This window comes from Camellia sinensis, chromosome 13, assembly GCF_055761805.1.
Source record: "Camellia sinensis isolate YWXY chromosome 13, ASM5576180v1, whole genome shotgun sequence".
NCBI classification, from domain to species: domain Eukaryota; kingdom Viridiplantae; phylum Streptophyta; class Magnoliopsida; order Ericales; family Theaceae; genus Camellia; species Camellia sinensis.
The window spans coordinates 54,382,577-54,401,835 of NC_138973.1; the positions used below are offsets into that span (position 1 = coordinate 54,382,577).

The 19,259-nt window shown below is 38.3% G+C and overlaps 1 pseudogene; it reads right to left on the reverse strand.

The window, feature by feature from the left end:
- Positions 1–17,688: 17,688 nt before the first annotated feature.
- Positions 17,689–18,402, reverse strand: LOC145805394 (uncharacterized; annotated as a pseudogene).
- Positions 18,403–19,259: the final 857 nt, after the last annotated feature.

A 19,259-nucleotide genomic window follows, 5' to 3' on the forward strand; every position in this document is an offset into this window, starting at 1 on the left:
GTATTATTATTTCATGTGATGAAAGGACTACTTACATTCTGATTTATGTAGCTGTTATTTATGTTGTTGTGGATCATATTTGTGGTGTTATAATTTTGGGGGCATTACAATTTTGATATCAAAATTTGGTACTATGTATTGTAACATCTCACATTATTCAATGGGTATCATATGACACATGTAATTATTGTTGTTAAGATGTTCCATCACATAGTACCAAATGCGACCATAACATTAAATTTCATATTTTAATTTTTTAGCATTCCAAAATTTCAAATGAGATGTGGCTTAATTATGAATAAAATTTTATTTTGGACTTTCCTTTTAAAAGATTTTCAAATTAGATATATAGCTAGATGTGCTAATAGTTTTATGCCAAATATATTTCATAGCTTTTAAAAAATTAAAACAAAGAAGTTTGTAAGACTTTAAAAAAAAAAAAAAAAACGTAAAATTTGAACCAAAACAAATATAACTCTGCACAATAAAATTTGAAAATTAACATTAATAGGTCATCATTAATATAAATTGCTTGGATTCATGTTTATTATTAGACCATAAATAAACTATATTTGGTGAAATAGTATTCTATTGTTATTCTAATTTATTTGTCATATCAATATCATGAATGAACTATACATTAATTTGAAATGTAATAATTACTGAATTTAAAATATGTTATCATAATAATTAAACGGTCAATAATCATAATTAAAGTAAAATGACTAATGATTTTATGTATTTTTATATTTTATTAATTTAAATTAAAAAAAAAATAGATTAGAAGTTTTAAGTTCATTAACTCAACTATATTTTTACCTATATAGTAGTATATAGATAGAAGTTTAAATATTGATATAGATTTTATACCATAACCATTGAAATTAAAATAGTAATAATGTCATTGCTTGTTTTGCAATCACAAAATTTAAGAAAATAATATTGGAAATGATTAAAAGGATATAAAAATTAACTTAATTTATGTAAATTAAATTTTGGACTAATCACAAAATGACATGTATATTTTAAGTGATATAAAATTAAAAAAATATAAGAAAATTGGGTTGAGATTTTCTGCCTCAAAGTATAGCGATCCCAGTTTTTTTCCCGTCATTTATTGTATTCCGAACTCGAATTCCGTGGTTGTATGTAGTTGTCTATACCTTATTTCCATCATTTACTCTTCAAATTTGAGTTTTGGAATGTCTTGGGCGTGTTTAGAACAGGTTGGTTGCTAATAGGTCTAGAACCTTGTTCCCAGAATTTTGGTCTTCCGCTCGAGCGGGTCCTTTTGTGCTCGAGTGGGGTTTGTAATCCTTCAGTACTTTGTGCGTCTGCAAAAATTCGGCAAAGGTGTTTTTCACACTCGAGTGAAGTTTCTTACGCTCGAGCGGTCCTTATGGCGCTCGAGCGGTTGTCTGAAATCTGTAAAATATAGGATAAGTGTATTCTACGCTCGAGCCGGTCTCATTGCGCTCGAGTGGGCTGTGCCTTGCTGTTGTGTCTTGGAACTCGAGCGGCCTTTATTGCGCTCGAGTGGGTCGAATTTTTGTGTCTGACACTCGAGCGTTAAACTCTCCGCTCGAACGGACTGCGCGTATATCAGATCATGAAAGTCACATTTGAAATCACTTTTTCTATCCTTTTTCTCTCTAAAACATTCTAAAACCCTAAGTTGAGAGCCTCTCTCTCTAAAATACTCTCTCTCTCTCTACATTTTGACCTAGATCTAGTGATCTCCTCACCCTCCTTCTCTTGATAAAAAGATTGAGCTCCTTAAGAACTCCATTTTCATCCGAGTAGAAGTTGGTTTCGTCATCTTTGTAGTCCATCTCTTGCTTGGCTCATCATCTCTTCTTGAGGTAGGGATAATCTATTCATTTCTATGAGCTTTATCATAAATAATAGTCATTTTGTATAAATGGTTGTTTTGGGTGAAGTTTGGGTTTGGGTGTTGATTTGAGAAAGAGGGGTTTTCTAGTTTAAACTCTTTACGTGTAAGAGAGATCTTAAAAATGAGGTTAATGGTGTATAATTGTTGAAATGATAAGATTTGGACCTTTAGTCAATGTTTTTGGAATTTGGGAGAAAATGCCCTAGTTTGGAATTAAATAACTATTTTGTATAAATAGTGAATTCGTTGTGAAATTAAGGAAATTGGGTTGGAGATTATGGAATTGAAGGAACATGTGATTAAGTGGTGTAGTTGGATTAATAAGTCACTCACCTATGGGAAAGTTGATAAATTATCTGTTGTAGATTTATTTATCTGTTTAGAAATAACTGTTTTGGGCTATCGGTGGAGGACAGCCATGATTGTTGTAGAAACTGTATGATGATTAGGTAAATTGAAACTAATCAATTGGAATATGTCATTGAATATGACGGTCGGATGTAAACATTGTATATGTGATTAAATTGGTAATTGTATATGACAATGAATTTAAATACATTGTATATGAATTTTGTTTGGGAGGAGATAGGGGATGGACTCCATAGATAGTTAAGTTGGTCAGAGTATCTAGGGTAAAAGTCCCGAAATCTTATTTATATTTGGGTGCCGGTTCCCTCGGACGTAGTCCCGTAAAATGGCAAGATAACGGAAGTGGATGATTGATATTTATATGTGAAGTGTTGATGATATGAGTTGTAGTCTCATTTTGAATTGTTTGAATAATATTGAGCTATATCAATGAGTTGATTCGAATACTTAAAGGGAAGTGGATTTATTATAATGTAAATGTCGATTGGTTATGGAAATTGTGTAAGCTGGGTTACAAGTGTTAAACATTTATCGGATGCTAATGTTTTAGTTAATTCCCATATAATGTTTACCATATCTCTACTGGGCATTGGCTCACCCTACCTGGGACATTATTTTTCAGGTACAGGCAATATGCTGCTTCCAAGATCTTAGCTTGGGAGGTTTTGGAGTTGAAGACTCCCTTTTTGCTATTCATTTTGATGTTAAATGTACATTCAAGCCTAGGGCTTTCTATGTATAGAGCTAGGACTCTTTTGTTGTAACCAAGTGATGACTTGGAAAGCTGTAAGCCCGTAGGGCATATATTTGTTTGGTATCTTTGTAAAGAATACTCTGATGAATGTAACAGGTAACATTTCTATTATGTTTTCTTTTTATGGATTTTATGAATGGATGATTATGTCTTATTTTTAGGGTGTTACAACTTGGTATTAGAGTGTACCAGGTTTGAATACTTTGTATACGTGGAAAGTGGTTAGTACCACAATGGGTTTGTCTCGCTTGTTAGAGACTTAAGTGTAATCTTATGTGCTTATATGATAACATGTTTATGTGACTATATGGGTATGGGATTTAGTTTCTAGGATGTTGATCGGGTCCATGGGTTTCTGGGAGTCCTATTGGAAAGGCACTTGATCACTGCCGTTTCTAACTGGAACTTTAGTGACACCACGAGACGATCATTATCCAGGAATGAAATTCGTATATGTTTATGTGATTATGTGCTTACGTGGAGTGAATTACAGTTGTCCATTGCATTAGGGCGCGAGTGAGATAGCTTCGCAACATTTGTAAATATGCTAATTTCTTCTGTCACCTTTATTAGGATGTTAGGACGAGGTTGTGGTGGTGGGTGTGGTAGGCCTAGGAGGTAGGAGATGCCTATATCGGATAAGATTCCAGCGCAGGAGGAGGGAGTTGGTTAGGTCAACGTGGCTGAGCCAGTGGGTCAACAGGCCATGGGCGCCTTAGCCCGCGAAATGGTCGGAGCAATGACAGAATCCATGGGTATTCTCAGAGCTGAGAATCAAGCCCAGGCACATGTCGCCAAAGCAGGGCCTTCTTTCATGAAGAGGGAGTTTTTCTGGTCGAATCCGGACGAGTTTTTGGGTGACCCTAAAGAGCCACTGAAGGCTGACGAGTGGTTGGAGCAGATGACGAAGATGTTTGAGATGCTTGGCATCGAAGACGAAGGCTTGAAGGTGACCTTGGCGTCTTTCTAGTTGAAGGGAGACGCAGGTCAGTGGTGGAAGTTTACACGAGGGCGTATTGGAGAGACTTGGGAGGTTTTCGTTCACACCTTCAGGAGAAGTTTTTGTCTCCCACTGTTAGAGAGAAGTTGAGGGATCAGTTACGTCAGCTGAAGCAGCTGAATGCACCAGTGGCAGAGTTTGAAGCCACTTTCACTAGCTTGTCGAGGTTTGCACCAGAATTAGTGGCGACGGAGGAGCATCGGTGTTTGGAGTTCGAGAAGAAATTGAGGACCAGACTCATGTTTAGAGTTGCCGGGTCCATGATTAGGGACTATGGGCGCCTTGTGGGGGCTGCAACCCATCTCGAGACCGTCATGCTTGCAGAAGAGGAGAGGATGATGGGCTCTAGGAGGAGTCAGGAGGGTCAGGGGGATAGTAACAAGCATAGGGGTTCTAACACTCAGCAGTCCCAAGGAGCGCATTCGAGATCTACCTTTCCGGTACCGAGTTTAGGATCTGGGAGAGTGTAGACGTCCCCGAACGTCTCGGGAGGGAAATCCCGTTTTGTTCATTTGGGCTCACTACAGTTCAGGACTCAAATGTCACGGTTCTGAATCTAATTCCGCAATGTGTGATGTGAGATTGATAAATCACCAAAGAGTCCAAATCAGGCAAATCGTTTTGGAAAACAGATTTTTTAGAAAGAAGTGCCAAACATGGACTGCTTTGCCAGATATAGAGTCGCCACCTAAATATTTTATTTCTGGGGAATTTAGGAAACCATGACTCGTGCCTAAGGCCACGTGTCCGTCATCACCAAAGTGGCCTCGGCTCGGGAACTTGGGTACGATTGGGGAAGGTCACTTCGTGAGCACCCCCACTCGCCCGATCAAAGATCGGCCTCTACTAACCATGATATTGAGGTTTGAAAACATTATGTGCTCTTATTCCGGTTATTAGCCTAGAATTACTATGTGATGCGCACAGAAAAACAAGTATAGACTGGATTGCCTAAGTTGGAACAAAGCATCGTATATCCATTTGTTTCGAAAAATGGATTGAAGTTTGCTACTCGTAAGTAGGCTAAAACACGGGTTTCGACGAATTATTCCAACTCTAGCAACCCAACCTTCACCCACAAGCATTCAGGCAGTTATATCACATAAGCATATAGCCTTATGGTAAGCATGCTATCATGGCAATCACTCACACGCATGCAAGGATGCTAAAGCACAAACACTTACCGAGTACTCCGAGCCAAAACAAAAACTAGTTAGTAATCAATGCATGATCCTAGTTCATGTTAAGATGGCTAATACAACACATGCAAAATGCAACTAAGATAGGCTTGACAATTCTAAGATGGCATGTGAGATGCTACAACTATCACGTATTCAACTTGGAATTGAAATACAATGCAGTTAGTATGATACGCCGAGCCCGGTGCATGCAAGACATATGAATGATGCAAACATGCATAGCATAAGGATGCTAATTGAAATATGCCCTAAATCTAACCATCGTAAGCGGTTAAATAAAAGGGAGAAAGAAATGGGGGTTGGAAGACATGCATCACACACACGCACACTTATTACAACATTGCCCTCTCTCGGAGAGTCCGAAAGAATAATACAAATTAATTAACTAAAAAGCTAATTAATTATTACATAACACTTAACTAATTAAATAAATTAACTAAACTATGGAAAGTAGTAAAAGGCCCCGGGAAGAGGGATACACGCATGCTCGGATCGGTTTTGCTCAGAAACCCACCACCATGCCCAAGCTGCCTCTGTTTACACTGCTCTGCTACTCTGAGACTTGTACAAATCCCAAGATTGCTTCTGAAATGCTCCCTGAGTGCTATGGGAGGTCACCGGCCAGGAGGAATGGTCACCGGCCACTGGAAAATGGCCATCGACCACAAATGAAGCTATCGGCCACCAATGCATGGCCGGCCGGCACTGGATGTGGTCGGTCGGCCATCTATGCCTGCAGAATCCTGTTTTGATAGCAGCAGAGGACAGACAAGGCATGGCAATGTATTTCAAAGCAATGTTTACACCACCACACCACTTATCATGTTTATGACTCAAAGGGGTATGGTACTCGACTCTCGGACCATCAATCACGCATTTCCATGCATGATGGCCAAAGAAGTCAAGTGTGCATTTTGATGTCAAATGTAATGCACATAAACACACAATGGGCCCAACCTCTATCATAATTAGTTCAAGAGGCAAGGCATGCATGCCAAATGCAACCTAAGCATGCGAGCTAAGTATGCAACATGAAAATGCAAACACGCATGCAAACATGCAAGCATGTGACAATATTCACACAAACGAGCATGCAAAACATGATGCAACCAAAGCATGCAAACATGAAGCAATGTAACAACATTTGAGCAACATGCAAAAGATGGACTTAGACTAATATGGACAAGCCTCCGCCATGTCTAAATAAGTAGCCAAAATGCTATGGAAATGAAGGCAAATTTACATACGAACATGCATGCAAACATGGTCCAACACTTAAGCATAAAAGAGGCAGCTTTTAAGCACACTTAAAAGGAACAAACATGGATACATGACCAACATATTAAGCTCTGAAAAAAACATGTTAAGGATGACGCCAAACCAACCAAACCAAGTGAGCAAAGCATGCAAGGAATGAGCCCAAAGCAAAGGGCATTCAAGGCTATAAAAGGGAGCATTCCATTACAACTATCTCAACCAAACATGGCATGGATTATGAAATGAAAAACAGAGTTATAACTTGCCAAAAGGAGCCCCAAAACCCACCTAGATGGCATGTAAATGGCCTAAGTCTAATGGCAACACTATGACCCAAACATGGAGCATGAAACACCAACCTTATAAAACATTAAAGAGGCATCAAATGCAAGCATGCAAGCATGAAACAAGGATTGAAATATCATAACTAATGGTGCCAAACCACTGAAATAATGCAAATAGAGCATGGTAGAGGAGCCAACACTCAAAGCATACATGCTAGATTGCATGGTAGCTATACAAAGCAAGTCATGGATGGCCCAAAAAACCAAAATCAGACCTAAAGCATGCCAAAATATGCATAAAATCTTCACAAAGCTAGGCCAAAATCATGCTAAAAAACAAGGCTCAAAGCACAAAGCATGTTAAGGTAATTTCATGGCATTACAAGACAAATATGCAAAGCATGCATGGTGTGTCTAAACCAATTTAAAATAGTGCTATACCATGGAAAAATAACCACAAATAACAACTAAGACATGGCCAACATGAACTTAATCAAGGTGCTCACTCACGAGGCTAAAATGACAAGTTTTGAAGACAACAAGGAGAGGGGATGGCCCTCTCCTTCTTAGGATCTCAAAACACCATCCCCACCACTGAAATCCCTCTGAATTTCAGTGGTGAGAGGGCCAATACAAGGTGGTCCCAAAGCTCACAAAAAATGCACAAAAATGAGGCCAAACAAGGCCTAAGAGGGGGTAAATAACCCCAAAAACAAAAGTGATATTAAACAATCTTCAAAAGAAGCTCAAAAATGCTTGCAAGTATGGCTAAAAGATGGAGCAAAATAAAGCCTAAAAAAGGGAGAAAGTGTGCTCACCCTTGTAGCTCAGCAAAATAGCCACTTCTCTGGACCAAAACCAGCTCCTTAAGCCCTCTCAAGACCTTCCAAGAACCTTAGGTTGATGGTGGAAGGGTTAGGCTATGAGGTGGTGTGCAAAGGGCCAAGAACACTCACTCTTCTAAGCCTAAATGTAGAGATGCAAAGAGAGATATGTCTATAAGCCTTAAAAAAAAATTTTGGAACCCTTTCTAAAGGAGAGGGAGGGCCTCTTTTATAAAGGAACAAAGGTCCAAGTTTCTTCAAGAAGCTTGTGCAAAGGTCCAAGTTTCTTGAGGAAGCTAGAGCAAAAAGGGTCAAGCTTCTCCTGGAAGCTTAGAGCAAAGGGCAACGCTTCTCTTGGAAGCTTAGAAGGGTTCAAGCATCTCTTAGAAGCTTAGAGCAAAGGGTCAAGCTTCTTGGAGAAGCTAAAAAGGTTCAAGCTTCTTGGAGAAGCTAAAAAGGGTTCAAAAGGTTCAAGCTTCCTCAAGAAGCTAAAACAAGGGTTCAAAAGGTTCAAACCCTCTCAAGAAAAGGTCTCGGCCAGAAAAAGTGGCCGATTAATCAAAAAAAATGGCCGGCCGACCAAAAACATTGCCGATCGGCCAATACCTTTGGCTGGTAGTAAGAAAACAGGGCCGGTGGCCTCAAGAAATGGCCGGTGAGGTGGGGGGGTAGCCAACAAGCCATTCCCTGCCCTCAGAGACAAAAATCCAAGTGTTTGGTCCACAACCAAGCACAAAATAGACAAGTCGAGAGGTCTTGAGGCAAGGCGCACTGCCGAAACCTCCGAGAACTCAAGACGAACATGAACAGGGATGATCATCGAGTGTTCAAATGATGACGTCCAAGTCTTGAGGACGGTCAAAAATGGGGTGTCTACAGAGAGGCGGTCATGGAGACATTACTTGTTACAAATGTGGTCAGTTGGGCCACAAGTCTCCAGCTTGCCCGCAGAAGGGAGGAGGGCATTGAGTACCTTCATCTTCGGTCCATTCTTAGGGCCAGAGTCAGGGTAGAGGCCAGCCGCTCACTTGTTATCAGTGTGGGCAGGTGGGGCACCTAAAGAGGTTTTGCCCACAGTTGGGTGGCATACCTGGCGCGTCTGGTTCGAGGCAGGCACAGAGTCACTAGCCAGCGTAGTCAGTTCAAGTCTTGAGGGCCAATCAGGGAGCCTTTTCGGTTCAGTCTGTGCAGCAGTCTTATGCTCCGAGAGGGGAACAGGTAGATCAGAGGCCTACAGGGCGCGTGTATGCTATTACAGTGCCAGATCTTGTATTGGCTCCATCTATAGTGAGAGGTACCTTTCTGTTTTGCAACTCGGTTGCTAATGTGTTAATTGATATGGGTGCATCCCATTCCTTTATATCTTCTGCATTTGCATCTGTTTTGGGGTTGGAGTTGGCACAGTTAGCATCTCCTATTTGTGTGGCATCACCTATCGGGGGTGAGATGGTTTGGAAACAGGGGTGTCGGGCCTGTGATATAGAGGTCGCTGATTGTCGGCTTTCCTTTTCTTTTGTGTTGATAGATATGTCTGGGTTTGATGTAATTTTGGGTATGGACTGGTTATCGTCATACCAGGCTGTTATAGATTGCTACCGTCAGAGGGTTACTATATGTACCTTGAGCGGGGATTGTTTCCATTTCTTGGGAGATCGGGTTGGTAGAGTCTTACCACCAGTGTATGATCCGTGAGGGCAGAGCGAACTTGGTTGTCTTCTCGCTAGCTCTATGAGTAGTGAGTGTGATGAGACCCGACCTGAGTTGCCAAGAATGGTTTGTGAGTACTCGGACGTCTTTCTCGAGGATCTTACTGGTTTATCACCCCAACGACAGATCGAGTTGTCTATTGATTTAGTGCCTGGCACGGCACCGATTTCCATGCACCGTATCATTTTTCCCCAACCGAGTTGAGTGAGTTGAAGGTTCAGCTCCAGGAATTACTAGATAAGGGTTTTATTCACCCTAGTACCTCGCCTTAGGGAGCACTGGCCCTCTTTGCTAAAAAGAAAGATAGGGCTTTGAGACTTTGCATTGATTACCAAAAGTTGAATCGGGTTACAATTAAGAACAAGTACCCTATGCCCCGTATAGACGATCTGTTTGATCAGTTGAAAGGATCCCATTGTTTTTCTAAGATAGACTTGAGATCAGGTTACCATCAGTTGAGGGTCAGGGAGGACGATATCCCGAAGATGGCATTCCGTACGCGGTATGGCCACTATGAGTTTCTGGTGATACCTTTTGGGCTTACCAACGCAGCGACTGTGTTCCTGGACTTGATGAACCGAATTTTTCAGGAGTTCTTAGATCGCTTTGTATTCGTTTTGTGGACGACATTCTAATTTATTCACCTTCTGAGGAAGAGCACGAGGAACACTTGCGAGTGGTGCTTGAGTTACTTAGAGCCTATAAGTTGTATGCTAAGTTTGGGAAGTGTGAGTTCTGGCTAAGAGAGGTTAAGTTCTTAGGCCATGTGGTATCCGGGGAAGGGGTGACCGTACATTCATCCAAGATAGAGGCGGTGCAGGATTGGGCACAACCTAAGAATGCCTTTGAGATCCGTAGTTTCTTGGGGTTGGCCGGGTATTACCATCGGTTTGTGAAGGATTTCTCCAGGCTAGCTTCGTCTTTGACTAGATTGACGCGGAAATTGGTCAAGTTTGTGTGGAGTGAGACTTGTGAAATGTCGTTCCAAGAGCTTAAAGTTAGACTTACCGCCGCTCCAGTCTTGATTATTCTAGAGAGGGGTTTGGGCTATTCAGTGTACTGTGATGCCTCACGAGAAGGTTTGGGTTGTGTATTGATGCAAGAGGGGAAAGTAGTAGCCTATGGCTCACGTCAGTTGAAAACACACGAGAGAAATTATCCTACACATGACCTAGAGTTAGCAGCTGTGATATTTGCCTTGAAGATTTGGAGGCACTATCTTTATGGTGAGAAGTTCGAAGTGTTCTCGGACCATAAGAGTCTAAAGTATCTGTTTACACAGAAAGACTTGAATTTGAGGCAGAGAAGGTGGATGGAGTTCATAGAAGATTATGACTTCGAGTTGCATTATCATCCGGGAAAGGCCAATGTCGTGGCCGATGCCCTAAGTAGGAAGTCCATCAGTAGTGTGGCTTATATAGCTATCCGAGAATGGGAGATGTTGGATGCTCTTGGTGACTTTGACTTGCATCTGGGCAAGTCTGTTGAATCTACAGCCTTGTTTTTTGTAGTTGCATAAACTACACTTCTGAACTGAGTGTTAGAAGCACAAGAGGGTGGTTTTGAGGTAGAATCCCTCCGGGAGAAGATATCCAGTCGGAAGGTAGAGAAGGGTTTGACTGCGTGTCCTGACCTGAGTGTGAGGTACCAAGAGCACTTGTTTGTGCCGGAGTCTTGCCGAGAGGAAGTACTCCGAGAGTTTCACCATTCACGCCTTGCGGTGCATCTGGGAGGCACAAAGATGTATCATGATTTGAGTCGCCAGTTTTGGTAGAGAGGTATGAAGAAAGACGTGGTGGTGTCAAAATGCCTTACTTGTCAGCAAGTGAAGGCCAAGCATCAGAGGCCAGCGGGTTTGTTACAACCCTTGCCTATAGCCGAGTGGAAATGGGAGCACGTCGCGATGGATTTTGTTTTGGGTCTTCCGAGGACTCAATGGGGCAGTGATGCCATTTGGGTGGTAGTGGACCAGTTGACCAAGTCGGCGTATTTTATTCCTATACGCGTGAGAGATTCGGTAGATTACCTTGTTGACTTGTATATTCGAGACATAGTGAGGTTGCATGGGGTCCCAGTGTCGATTGTCTCAGATAGAGATCTGCGTTTTACTGCTAGGCTGTGGCAGAGTTTGCAGAGTGCCTTGGGCACTAGATTGACTTTTAGCACGGCTTACCACCCTCAGACTAACGGGCAGTCCGAGTGCACCATTCAGATCCTTGAGAATATGCTTCCAGGCTGTGTCCTTGACTTTAAGGTGTCGTGGGAGAGACACCTACCCTCAGTGGAGTTTGCCTACAATAATAGTTTCCAATCAAGTATTAGTATGGCACCATTTGAGGCCTTGTATGGCCGATCGTGTAGATCTCTAGTGTGTTGGGCCGAGGTAGGTGATGCACCTTTGTTAGAAACGAAGGAGAAAGTAGCACTTATCCGTAAGAGGCTGGTTACAGCCCATAGTCGTCAAAAGAGTTATGCCGACCGTAGAAGGAGGCCATTGTTGTTCGAGGTGGGTGATCACGTCTTTCTAAAAATATCACCTAGATGGGGTTTGATGAGGTTTGGAAAGAGTAGGAAGCTGTCCCCTCGGTTTATTGGCCCTTTCGAGATCCTTGAGAGGATTGGGGAGGTTGCCTACCATTTAACATTGCCGCCGCAACTCTCCAAAGTGCATGATGTGTTTTATGTTAGTATGCTTCGGAAGTATTAGCCGGATCCATCACATGTATTGGATTGGACCGACTTAGAGATAGATAAGGATGCCTCGTATAAGGAGAGACCGGTGAGGGTCTTAGATAGACGGGACCAAGTCTTGCGAGGCAAGACGATTCCCTTGGTCAAAGTATTGTGGAAACATCACGGGGTTAAGGAAGCCACTTGGGAACGTGAATTAGAGGTCTGAGAGAAATATCCGGATCTGTTTGTTAATGTTTGAGAATATGTTGGAAATCTTGTTTCGTTGATGAACTCTAAGAACATTGTATATGTTTTGGATCATGGAAGTATTGTAAATGTTGAATATGCCTTGAAAATGCGAGTTTAATTTAAGCAATGTATATGTTGAATGTGTTTTAGAAAACCAAATATGTTATTACCATTGAATATGTTATGGAGATATGGAATATGTGTATTGGGATTAGATGAATTTCGAAAAGATGCAAGTTGATAATGTATATTGAGCTATATCTGTAAAGTTGTTCTCTTCAGAATAGATGGAATGACCGGTAGTGGGTCATGTTGGTGAGTGTTGTATTGCAATCATATTGAAATTTGAAATAATCATGATTTTGAAACTTGTATAAAATTTCGGGGACGAAATTCTTTAAGGGGGGGAAGTTATAGCGATCTTGTTTTTTTCCCGTCATTTATCGTAATCCAGACTTGGGTTCCGTGGTTGTATGTCATTGTCTATACCTTATTTCCATCCTCTATTCTTCGAATTTGAGTTTTGGAATGTCTTGGGCACGTTTAGAACAGGTTGGTTGCTAATTGGTCTAGAACCCTGTTGCCCGGAATTTTGGTCTTCCGATCGAGCGGGTCCTTCTGCGCTCGAGCGGGTTTGCAATCCTTCAGTACTTTGTGTGTCTGCAAAAATACTGCAGAAGTGTTTTTCACGCTCGAGCGGAGTTTCTTACGCTCGAGCGGTCCCTATGGCACTTGAGCGGCTGTTTGAAATCTGTAAAAAACTAGACGAGTGTACTCTATGCTTGAGCGGGTATCATTGCGCTTGAGCGGGTTGTGCCTTGCTGTTGTGTCATGGAGCTCGAGCGGCCTTTATTGCGCTCGAGCGGGTCGAATTTTTGTGTCTGACGCTCGAGCGTCAAACTCTCCGCTCGAGCGGACTGCACGTATATTAGATCGTAAAAGTGACATTTTAAATCACTATTTCTGTCCTTTCTCTCTCTAAAACTTTCTAAAACCCTAAGTTGAAAGCCTCTCTCTCTAAAATACTCTCTCTCTCTCTCTCTCTACATTTTGACTTAGATCTAGTGATCTCTAGGGATGGCAATGGGGGTTAATGGGGTGGAAATTAATTCCCCATCCCCATTCCCCTATAATAAATTTTTCCCATTCCCCATTTCCCATTACCCATGGGTACCACGCTCCCCATTTCTTAATGGATTTGGATTTTCCCCAACCCACTTTAATACCCATTTTTATTTTATTTTTATTTTTTATATTTAATGTTAACAACCATTTTTTTTAAAGGTTTACAACAAAACCTAAATATACCTTCAATCTTTTTTCTTTCTTTTTTAATATATTTAATGTAAACAATATTTTTTTTTTCACAACAAAAGCTAAATATAACTTAAATCTTTTTTCTTTCTTTTTTAATATATTTAATGTTAACAATTTTTTATTTATTTATTTTTTTTAAGGTTCACAACAAAAGCTAAATATACCTTCAATCTTTTTTCTTTCTTTTTTTATATATTTAATGATAACAATTTTTTTTAAAGGTTTTAGCTAAATATACCTTCAATCTTTTTTCTTTCTTTTTAAATATATTTAATGTTAATAACTTATTTTTTTATTTTTTTTAAAGGTTCACAACAAAAGCTAAATATACATTTAATCTTATTTTATTTTATTTGGTTCAACAACAAAATCAAATACACATTAATTAATTAAAAAGTTTGTTTTATAATAATCAAATATATAATTTTGAGACAATCAAATAAGTTTTAGTAATTAAAAAAAATGTGGAAGAACGTGGAAGATTAAAAAAAAATTACAACCATCTCTCTCACTCTCACTCTCACTCTCTCCCCTACATGTTATAAGTACTTGTTTACAATGTTATAGGAGCCTATTTGAAGAAATAAAATGTGAAAGAACCTGTTTGAAGAAAGTGTTATAAGGCCCATATTAAATTGTATCAGGGCATAAATAAGGAATTGTTTGTTGATCTCTTAGCCACGGACATTTTAGACATTAAACTGTCTTTCTCTTAGCAAATTTGAACCATTCATTTTAATTTATCCAAAATCTAATTATATCTTTTAACAAATCTGAACCATTCATTTTAAGATATCTATGCCTTACCACACCCAATCCATCCTCCATCTTCTTGCTTTAGTCCCCCACAAATTTTGTTGTTTGTTACTTTTTAAAAACAAAAAATGTTTTTTCAATTAAATTTTGACTAATTTCACAACACCATCACCACTATTCTCACCTTCACTATCACACTACCGTCACCATAGCCACTACCATCATCACTGCCGCCATCACCCCACCACTATGTCACAATCTTTACTTTCACCTTCGTTCCATCACCACCACCACCACACCACCACCACCACCACCAAATATAAAAAAATATATTTTTAACTTTTTTTATAAAAAATATTTTCATTAAAAAATATTTTCTATCTAAATAAATGAAGCATAACATTGGAAAACAAGCTGACTTCAGTTAAATCTATTCATAACTAAGAAAAATTCTTTTATTTAAAAAAAAGTTATTTAGAAAAACTTTGTATCCCCTTTTTGTTTTTCCAGCAAATAAATCTTTGTACCCATCCTTTCTAACCAATCACGACTCATGCTTGTTTCGATTCTCTACAATTTCCTTATTTTCAAATACATTCATATATATATATATATGAATGATTGTGTGATAACATAAAACAAATAGATTCATACTCGTTAATTGAAATTTCAGAACAAGCAAACCATTCTGAAAATTACAATACATAACAAAACAAAATAACATAGAAAAGCAAACTGAAACCTGCACTAGACAGTGTCCTTAATTTTTTTAAATAAATTTAAAAAATTCTAGATATGCATAAAATTTGACAAGAATAATGTGACAATGTTAATTAATGTGTATTTGATTTTATTGTTGAGCCAAATAAAATAAAATAAGATTGAATATATATTTAGCTTTGATTGTGAATCTTAAAAAAAAAAAAATGGTTGTGAACCTTAAAAAATAAAAAAAAATAAAGCAAAAGAAAAAAGACTGAATGTATATTTAGCTTTGGTTGTGAATCTTAAAAATTAAAAAAAGAATGGTTGTGAACCTTAAAAATAATAAAAATAATAATAAAAAGAAAGATTGGAGGTATATTTAGCTTTGGTTGTGGATCTTAAAAAAATAAAAAAATAAAAAAAAAGTTGGCTGTGAACCTGAAAAAATAAATAAATAAATAAAAGAAAAAAGATTGAATGTATATTTAGTTTTGGTTGTGAATCTTAAAAAAAAAAAAAAATACATATGGGAAAATTAGTGGGTATCCATCCCCAACCCATCCCCTGTGGATATTTAAAGAATATCACTTACCCTACCTAATGGATAAGAAAAAAAAGGGAAAAACCCATGTATTTGGGTTGGGTCTCCATGGATATCCACAGGATAGGTTATCCATTGGCATCCCTAGTGATCTCCTCACCCTCCTTCTCTTGATAAAAAGATAGAGATCCTCAAGATCTCCATTTTTATCTGAGTAGAAGTTGGTTTCTTCATCTTTGGAGTTCATCTCTTGCTAGGCTCATGTTCTCTTCTTGAGGTAGGGATAATTTACTCATTTCTATGAGCTTTAACATAAATATTAGTCATTTTGTATAAATGGTTGTTTTGGGTGAAGTTAGGGTTTGGGTGTTGATTTGAGAAAGAGGGGATTTCTAGTTTAAACTCTTTATGTGTAAGTGGGATCTTAAAAATGGGGTTAATGGTGTATAATTGTTGAAATGGTGAGATTTGGAATTTGGGGGAAAATGCCCTAGTTTGGAATTAAATAACTATTTTGTATAAATAGTGAATTCGTTGTGAAATTAATGAAATTGGCTTGGAGATTATGGAATTAAAGGAACATGTGATTAAATGGTGTAGTTGGATTAATAAGTCACTCACCTATGGGAAAGTTGATAAATTGTCTGTTGTAGATTTATTTATCTGTTTAGAAATAGCTATTTTGGGCTATCGGTGGAGGATAGCCATGATTGTTGTAGAAACTGTATGATTAGGTAAATTGAAACTAATCAATTGGAATATATCATTGAATATGACGGTCGGATGTAGACATTGTATATGTGATTAAACTGGCCATTGTATATGACAATGAATTTAAATACATTGTATATGAATCTTTGTTTTGGAGGAGATAGGGGATGGACTCCATGGATAATTAAGTTGGCCGGAGTGTGCAGGGTAAAAGTCCCGAAATCTTATTTACATTTGGGTGCCGGTTCTTTCGGACGTAGTCCCGTAAAATGGCAAGATAACGGAAGTGAATGATTGATGTTTATATGTGAAGTGTTGATGATATGAGTTTTAGTCTCATTTTGAATTGTTTGAATAATATTGAGCTATGTCAATGAGTTGATTCGAATACTTAAAGGGAAGTGGATTTATTATAATGTAAATGTCGATTGGTTATGGAAATGGTTTAAGCTGGGCTACAAGTGTTAAACATTTATTAGATGCTAATGTTTTAGTTAATTCTCATGTAATGTTTACCATATCTCTACTGGGCATTGGCTCACCCTACTTGGGACATTATTTTTCAGGTACAAGCGATACGCCGCCTCCTAGCTTGGGAGGTTTTGGAGTTGAAGACTCCCTTTTTGCTATTCGTTTTGATGTTAAATGTACATTGAAGCCTAGGGCTTTCTATGTATAGAGCTAGGACTCTTTTATTGTAACCAAGTGATGACTTGGAAATCTGTAAGCCCATAGGGCATATATTTGTTTGATATATTTGTAAAGAATACTCTGATGAATGTAACAGGTAACATTTCTATTATGTTTTTTATGGATTTATGAATGGATGATTATGTCTTATTTTGAGGGTGTTAAGAGACCACAACGTTTATCGAATAACTAGATCATCTAAAAAAACATAGTAAAATCATAATTGTGTTTATTATTATGAAATTGATTTAATTTTTTTAATAGATGTTCTAGGCATGAAAAAATTATAAAATGAATGGCTCATCCTTTCATAGTAAATCCAGAAATCCACGGTGCACAACACTAGGCCTTAATCACGGGGAAGCTGGATTGTGGATGTGAAACAGGGCCTCTTGTTTGAAGCAACAAGTGCAGTACAATGAGTGTCTTTAGAAAAGAAATAATTCACTTTGTAATATTTTTTGTAGCCATCAATTAATATTCTTTTGTTGTTAACAAAGAAGAAGAAATAATTCACATAAAGAAATAGAAAATAATGCATTTATGAAGGGAATAAAAAGGAAAAAAAATTAAGGGAAAAGTGGACGCAAAAGGAAGTGAAAATGAAATTCAAGACGGAGATATTTCATTTGACTAAAATTAAATAGGCAGCTTAATTTTTTTGACTTATTTGTCTGTTTTTAAACTTTTTCAATTTTGATTTTTTTTTGGGGTAAATAAAAAAACAAGACAAATTCAGATCTAGCAATTGCTTTTCATCAACCGTCTCGGCGTTCATACTTTTTTGCTCAAACATGCTTCCCATTGATCCGAAACTTTGCAATACTACTCCCCTTCAAAATGTCATCCACAATCGAAACACCACGAACTACCATTCGAGCAAACAAAGGTTGATCAACCGAGTTAGACTCATCCATATCAACATTGTCGACACAATCGCCAAAACACCCCGTAAAAAGCTCCTTAGCTTCTCTTTCACTAACCGGGTACCCTCTTGAGAAAGTCAAGAAAATGGTTCGATCATCCACCGGAACTTTAATCTCATGCGACCAACCCCACAGCCCTCCGGTTGGCAAGCGATGGCTGAGGGGCAGTGAAATGACCGTTATATTCCCGAAAATCGGATGAGGAAAACCCAGAATAGGAAGTGGCTAATTAAGAGAACCCAAAACCTGCTGTAAAATGTCTGTGAAAATTAGGGAATAGACATTGTTGAGGAAGGTTTTGATTTCGGTTATGGTGGTGAACTTGATGTGGGTGATCATGGGGACAGAGATGGGTTTTCCTATGATTTTGGCTGTGATTGACATGGTGGATCCAGAAGGGGAAGAGAAGGCGGTTTTGGATTCGAGAGCTTGGAGACAGGTTGTGGCTTCGTCGGCCATGGCATTGAGGATGAAGTCTGATCTGTTGAGCGATTTTGCTATGATGTTTGGGAATCTCTTCACTTCTAGCCAGAGACATAGGGCCATTACTAGGAGAGACTGTCCTGGATCTCGCATGAGGTGGATGATGAGTGGCGAAAAGCTGGAGATCCTCAATGGTGATTGAGGCCATTGTTGGAGCTTGAGTTGTTTTCAGGGCTTTTATGCATTATTGTTAAGTACGATCATGCTTGTATCCAACAAAACAAAAAGAGCATTGCTATTTAGACCAAAAAATTAGACTTGCTTTCTAAATTCAATGATATGATACTTTATTAAAATATTTAAGTCAATTCGTTCTCTCATTTATTCTCTAATCCTCAAACCAATCATCTTATTGACATATTACTAGGTCTAAAAAATGGGTCTATAAAGTTGGCTTGTATCTTATTGACATAGAAAAAATATTTTTGTTTTTTTTTTTTTTTGATATTTAGTTGACATTTGAAACAAAAATATTTTATTGCCTAAAAGAGAAATTTTGATTCAATAACGTGTCAGTTATGACTTTTTAGTAAGCTAATATATTTATTTGAAAAAGTTAATTGTATTGAAAATGTAGTAACTGATATCTAACTAATATCTAACTGCATTGGAATTTGTTATAACAAAATTAATATGATGTAGCAGCAGCTCTATTATCTTGTGATGCACTTGCAAGATCAATTGAAAAACCTTTTTATATCTGTCTTCAGAAATAGCCTATATGTCTGCAGAACTAGCCTCAGCAGCAACCTTGTTTGACTGAGACTTGGTCTCTACTTCTTTAGACCCAGTAGAGTTATCATTAATTATTATGATAACATATTTTAAATTAAGTAATTATTACATTTCAAATTAATGTATAGTTCATTTATGATATTGATATGACAAATAAATTAGAATTTTAAATTATAATAACAATA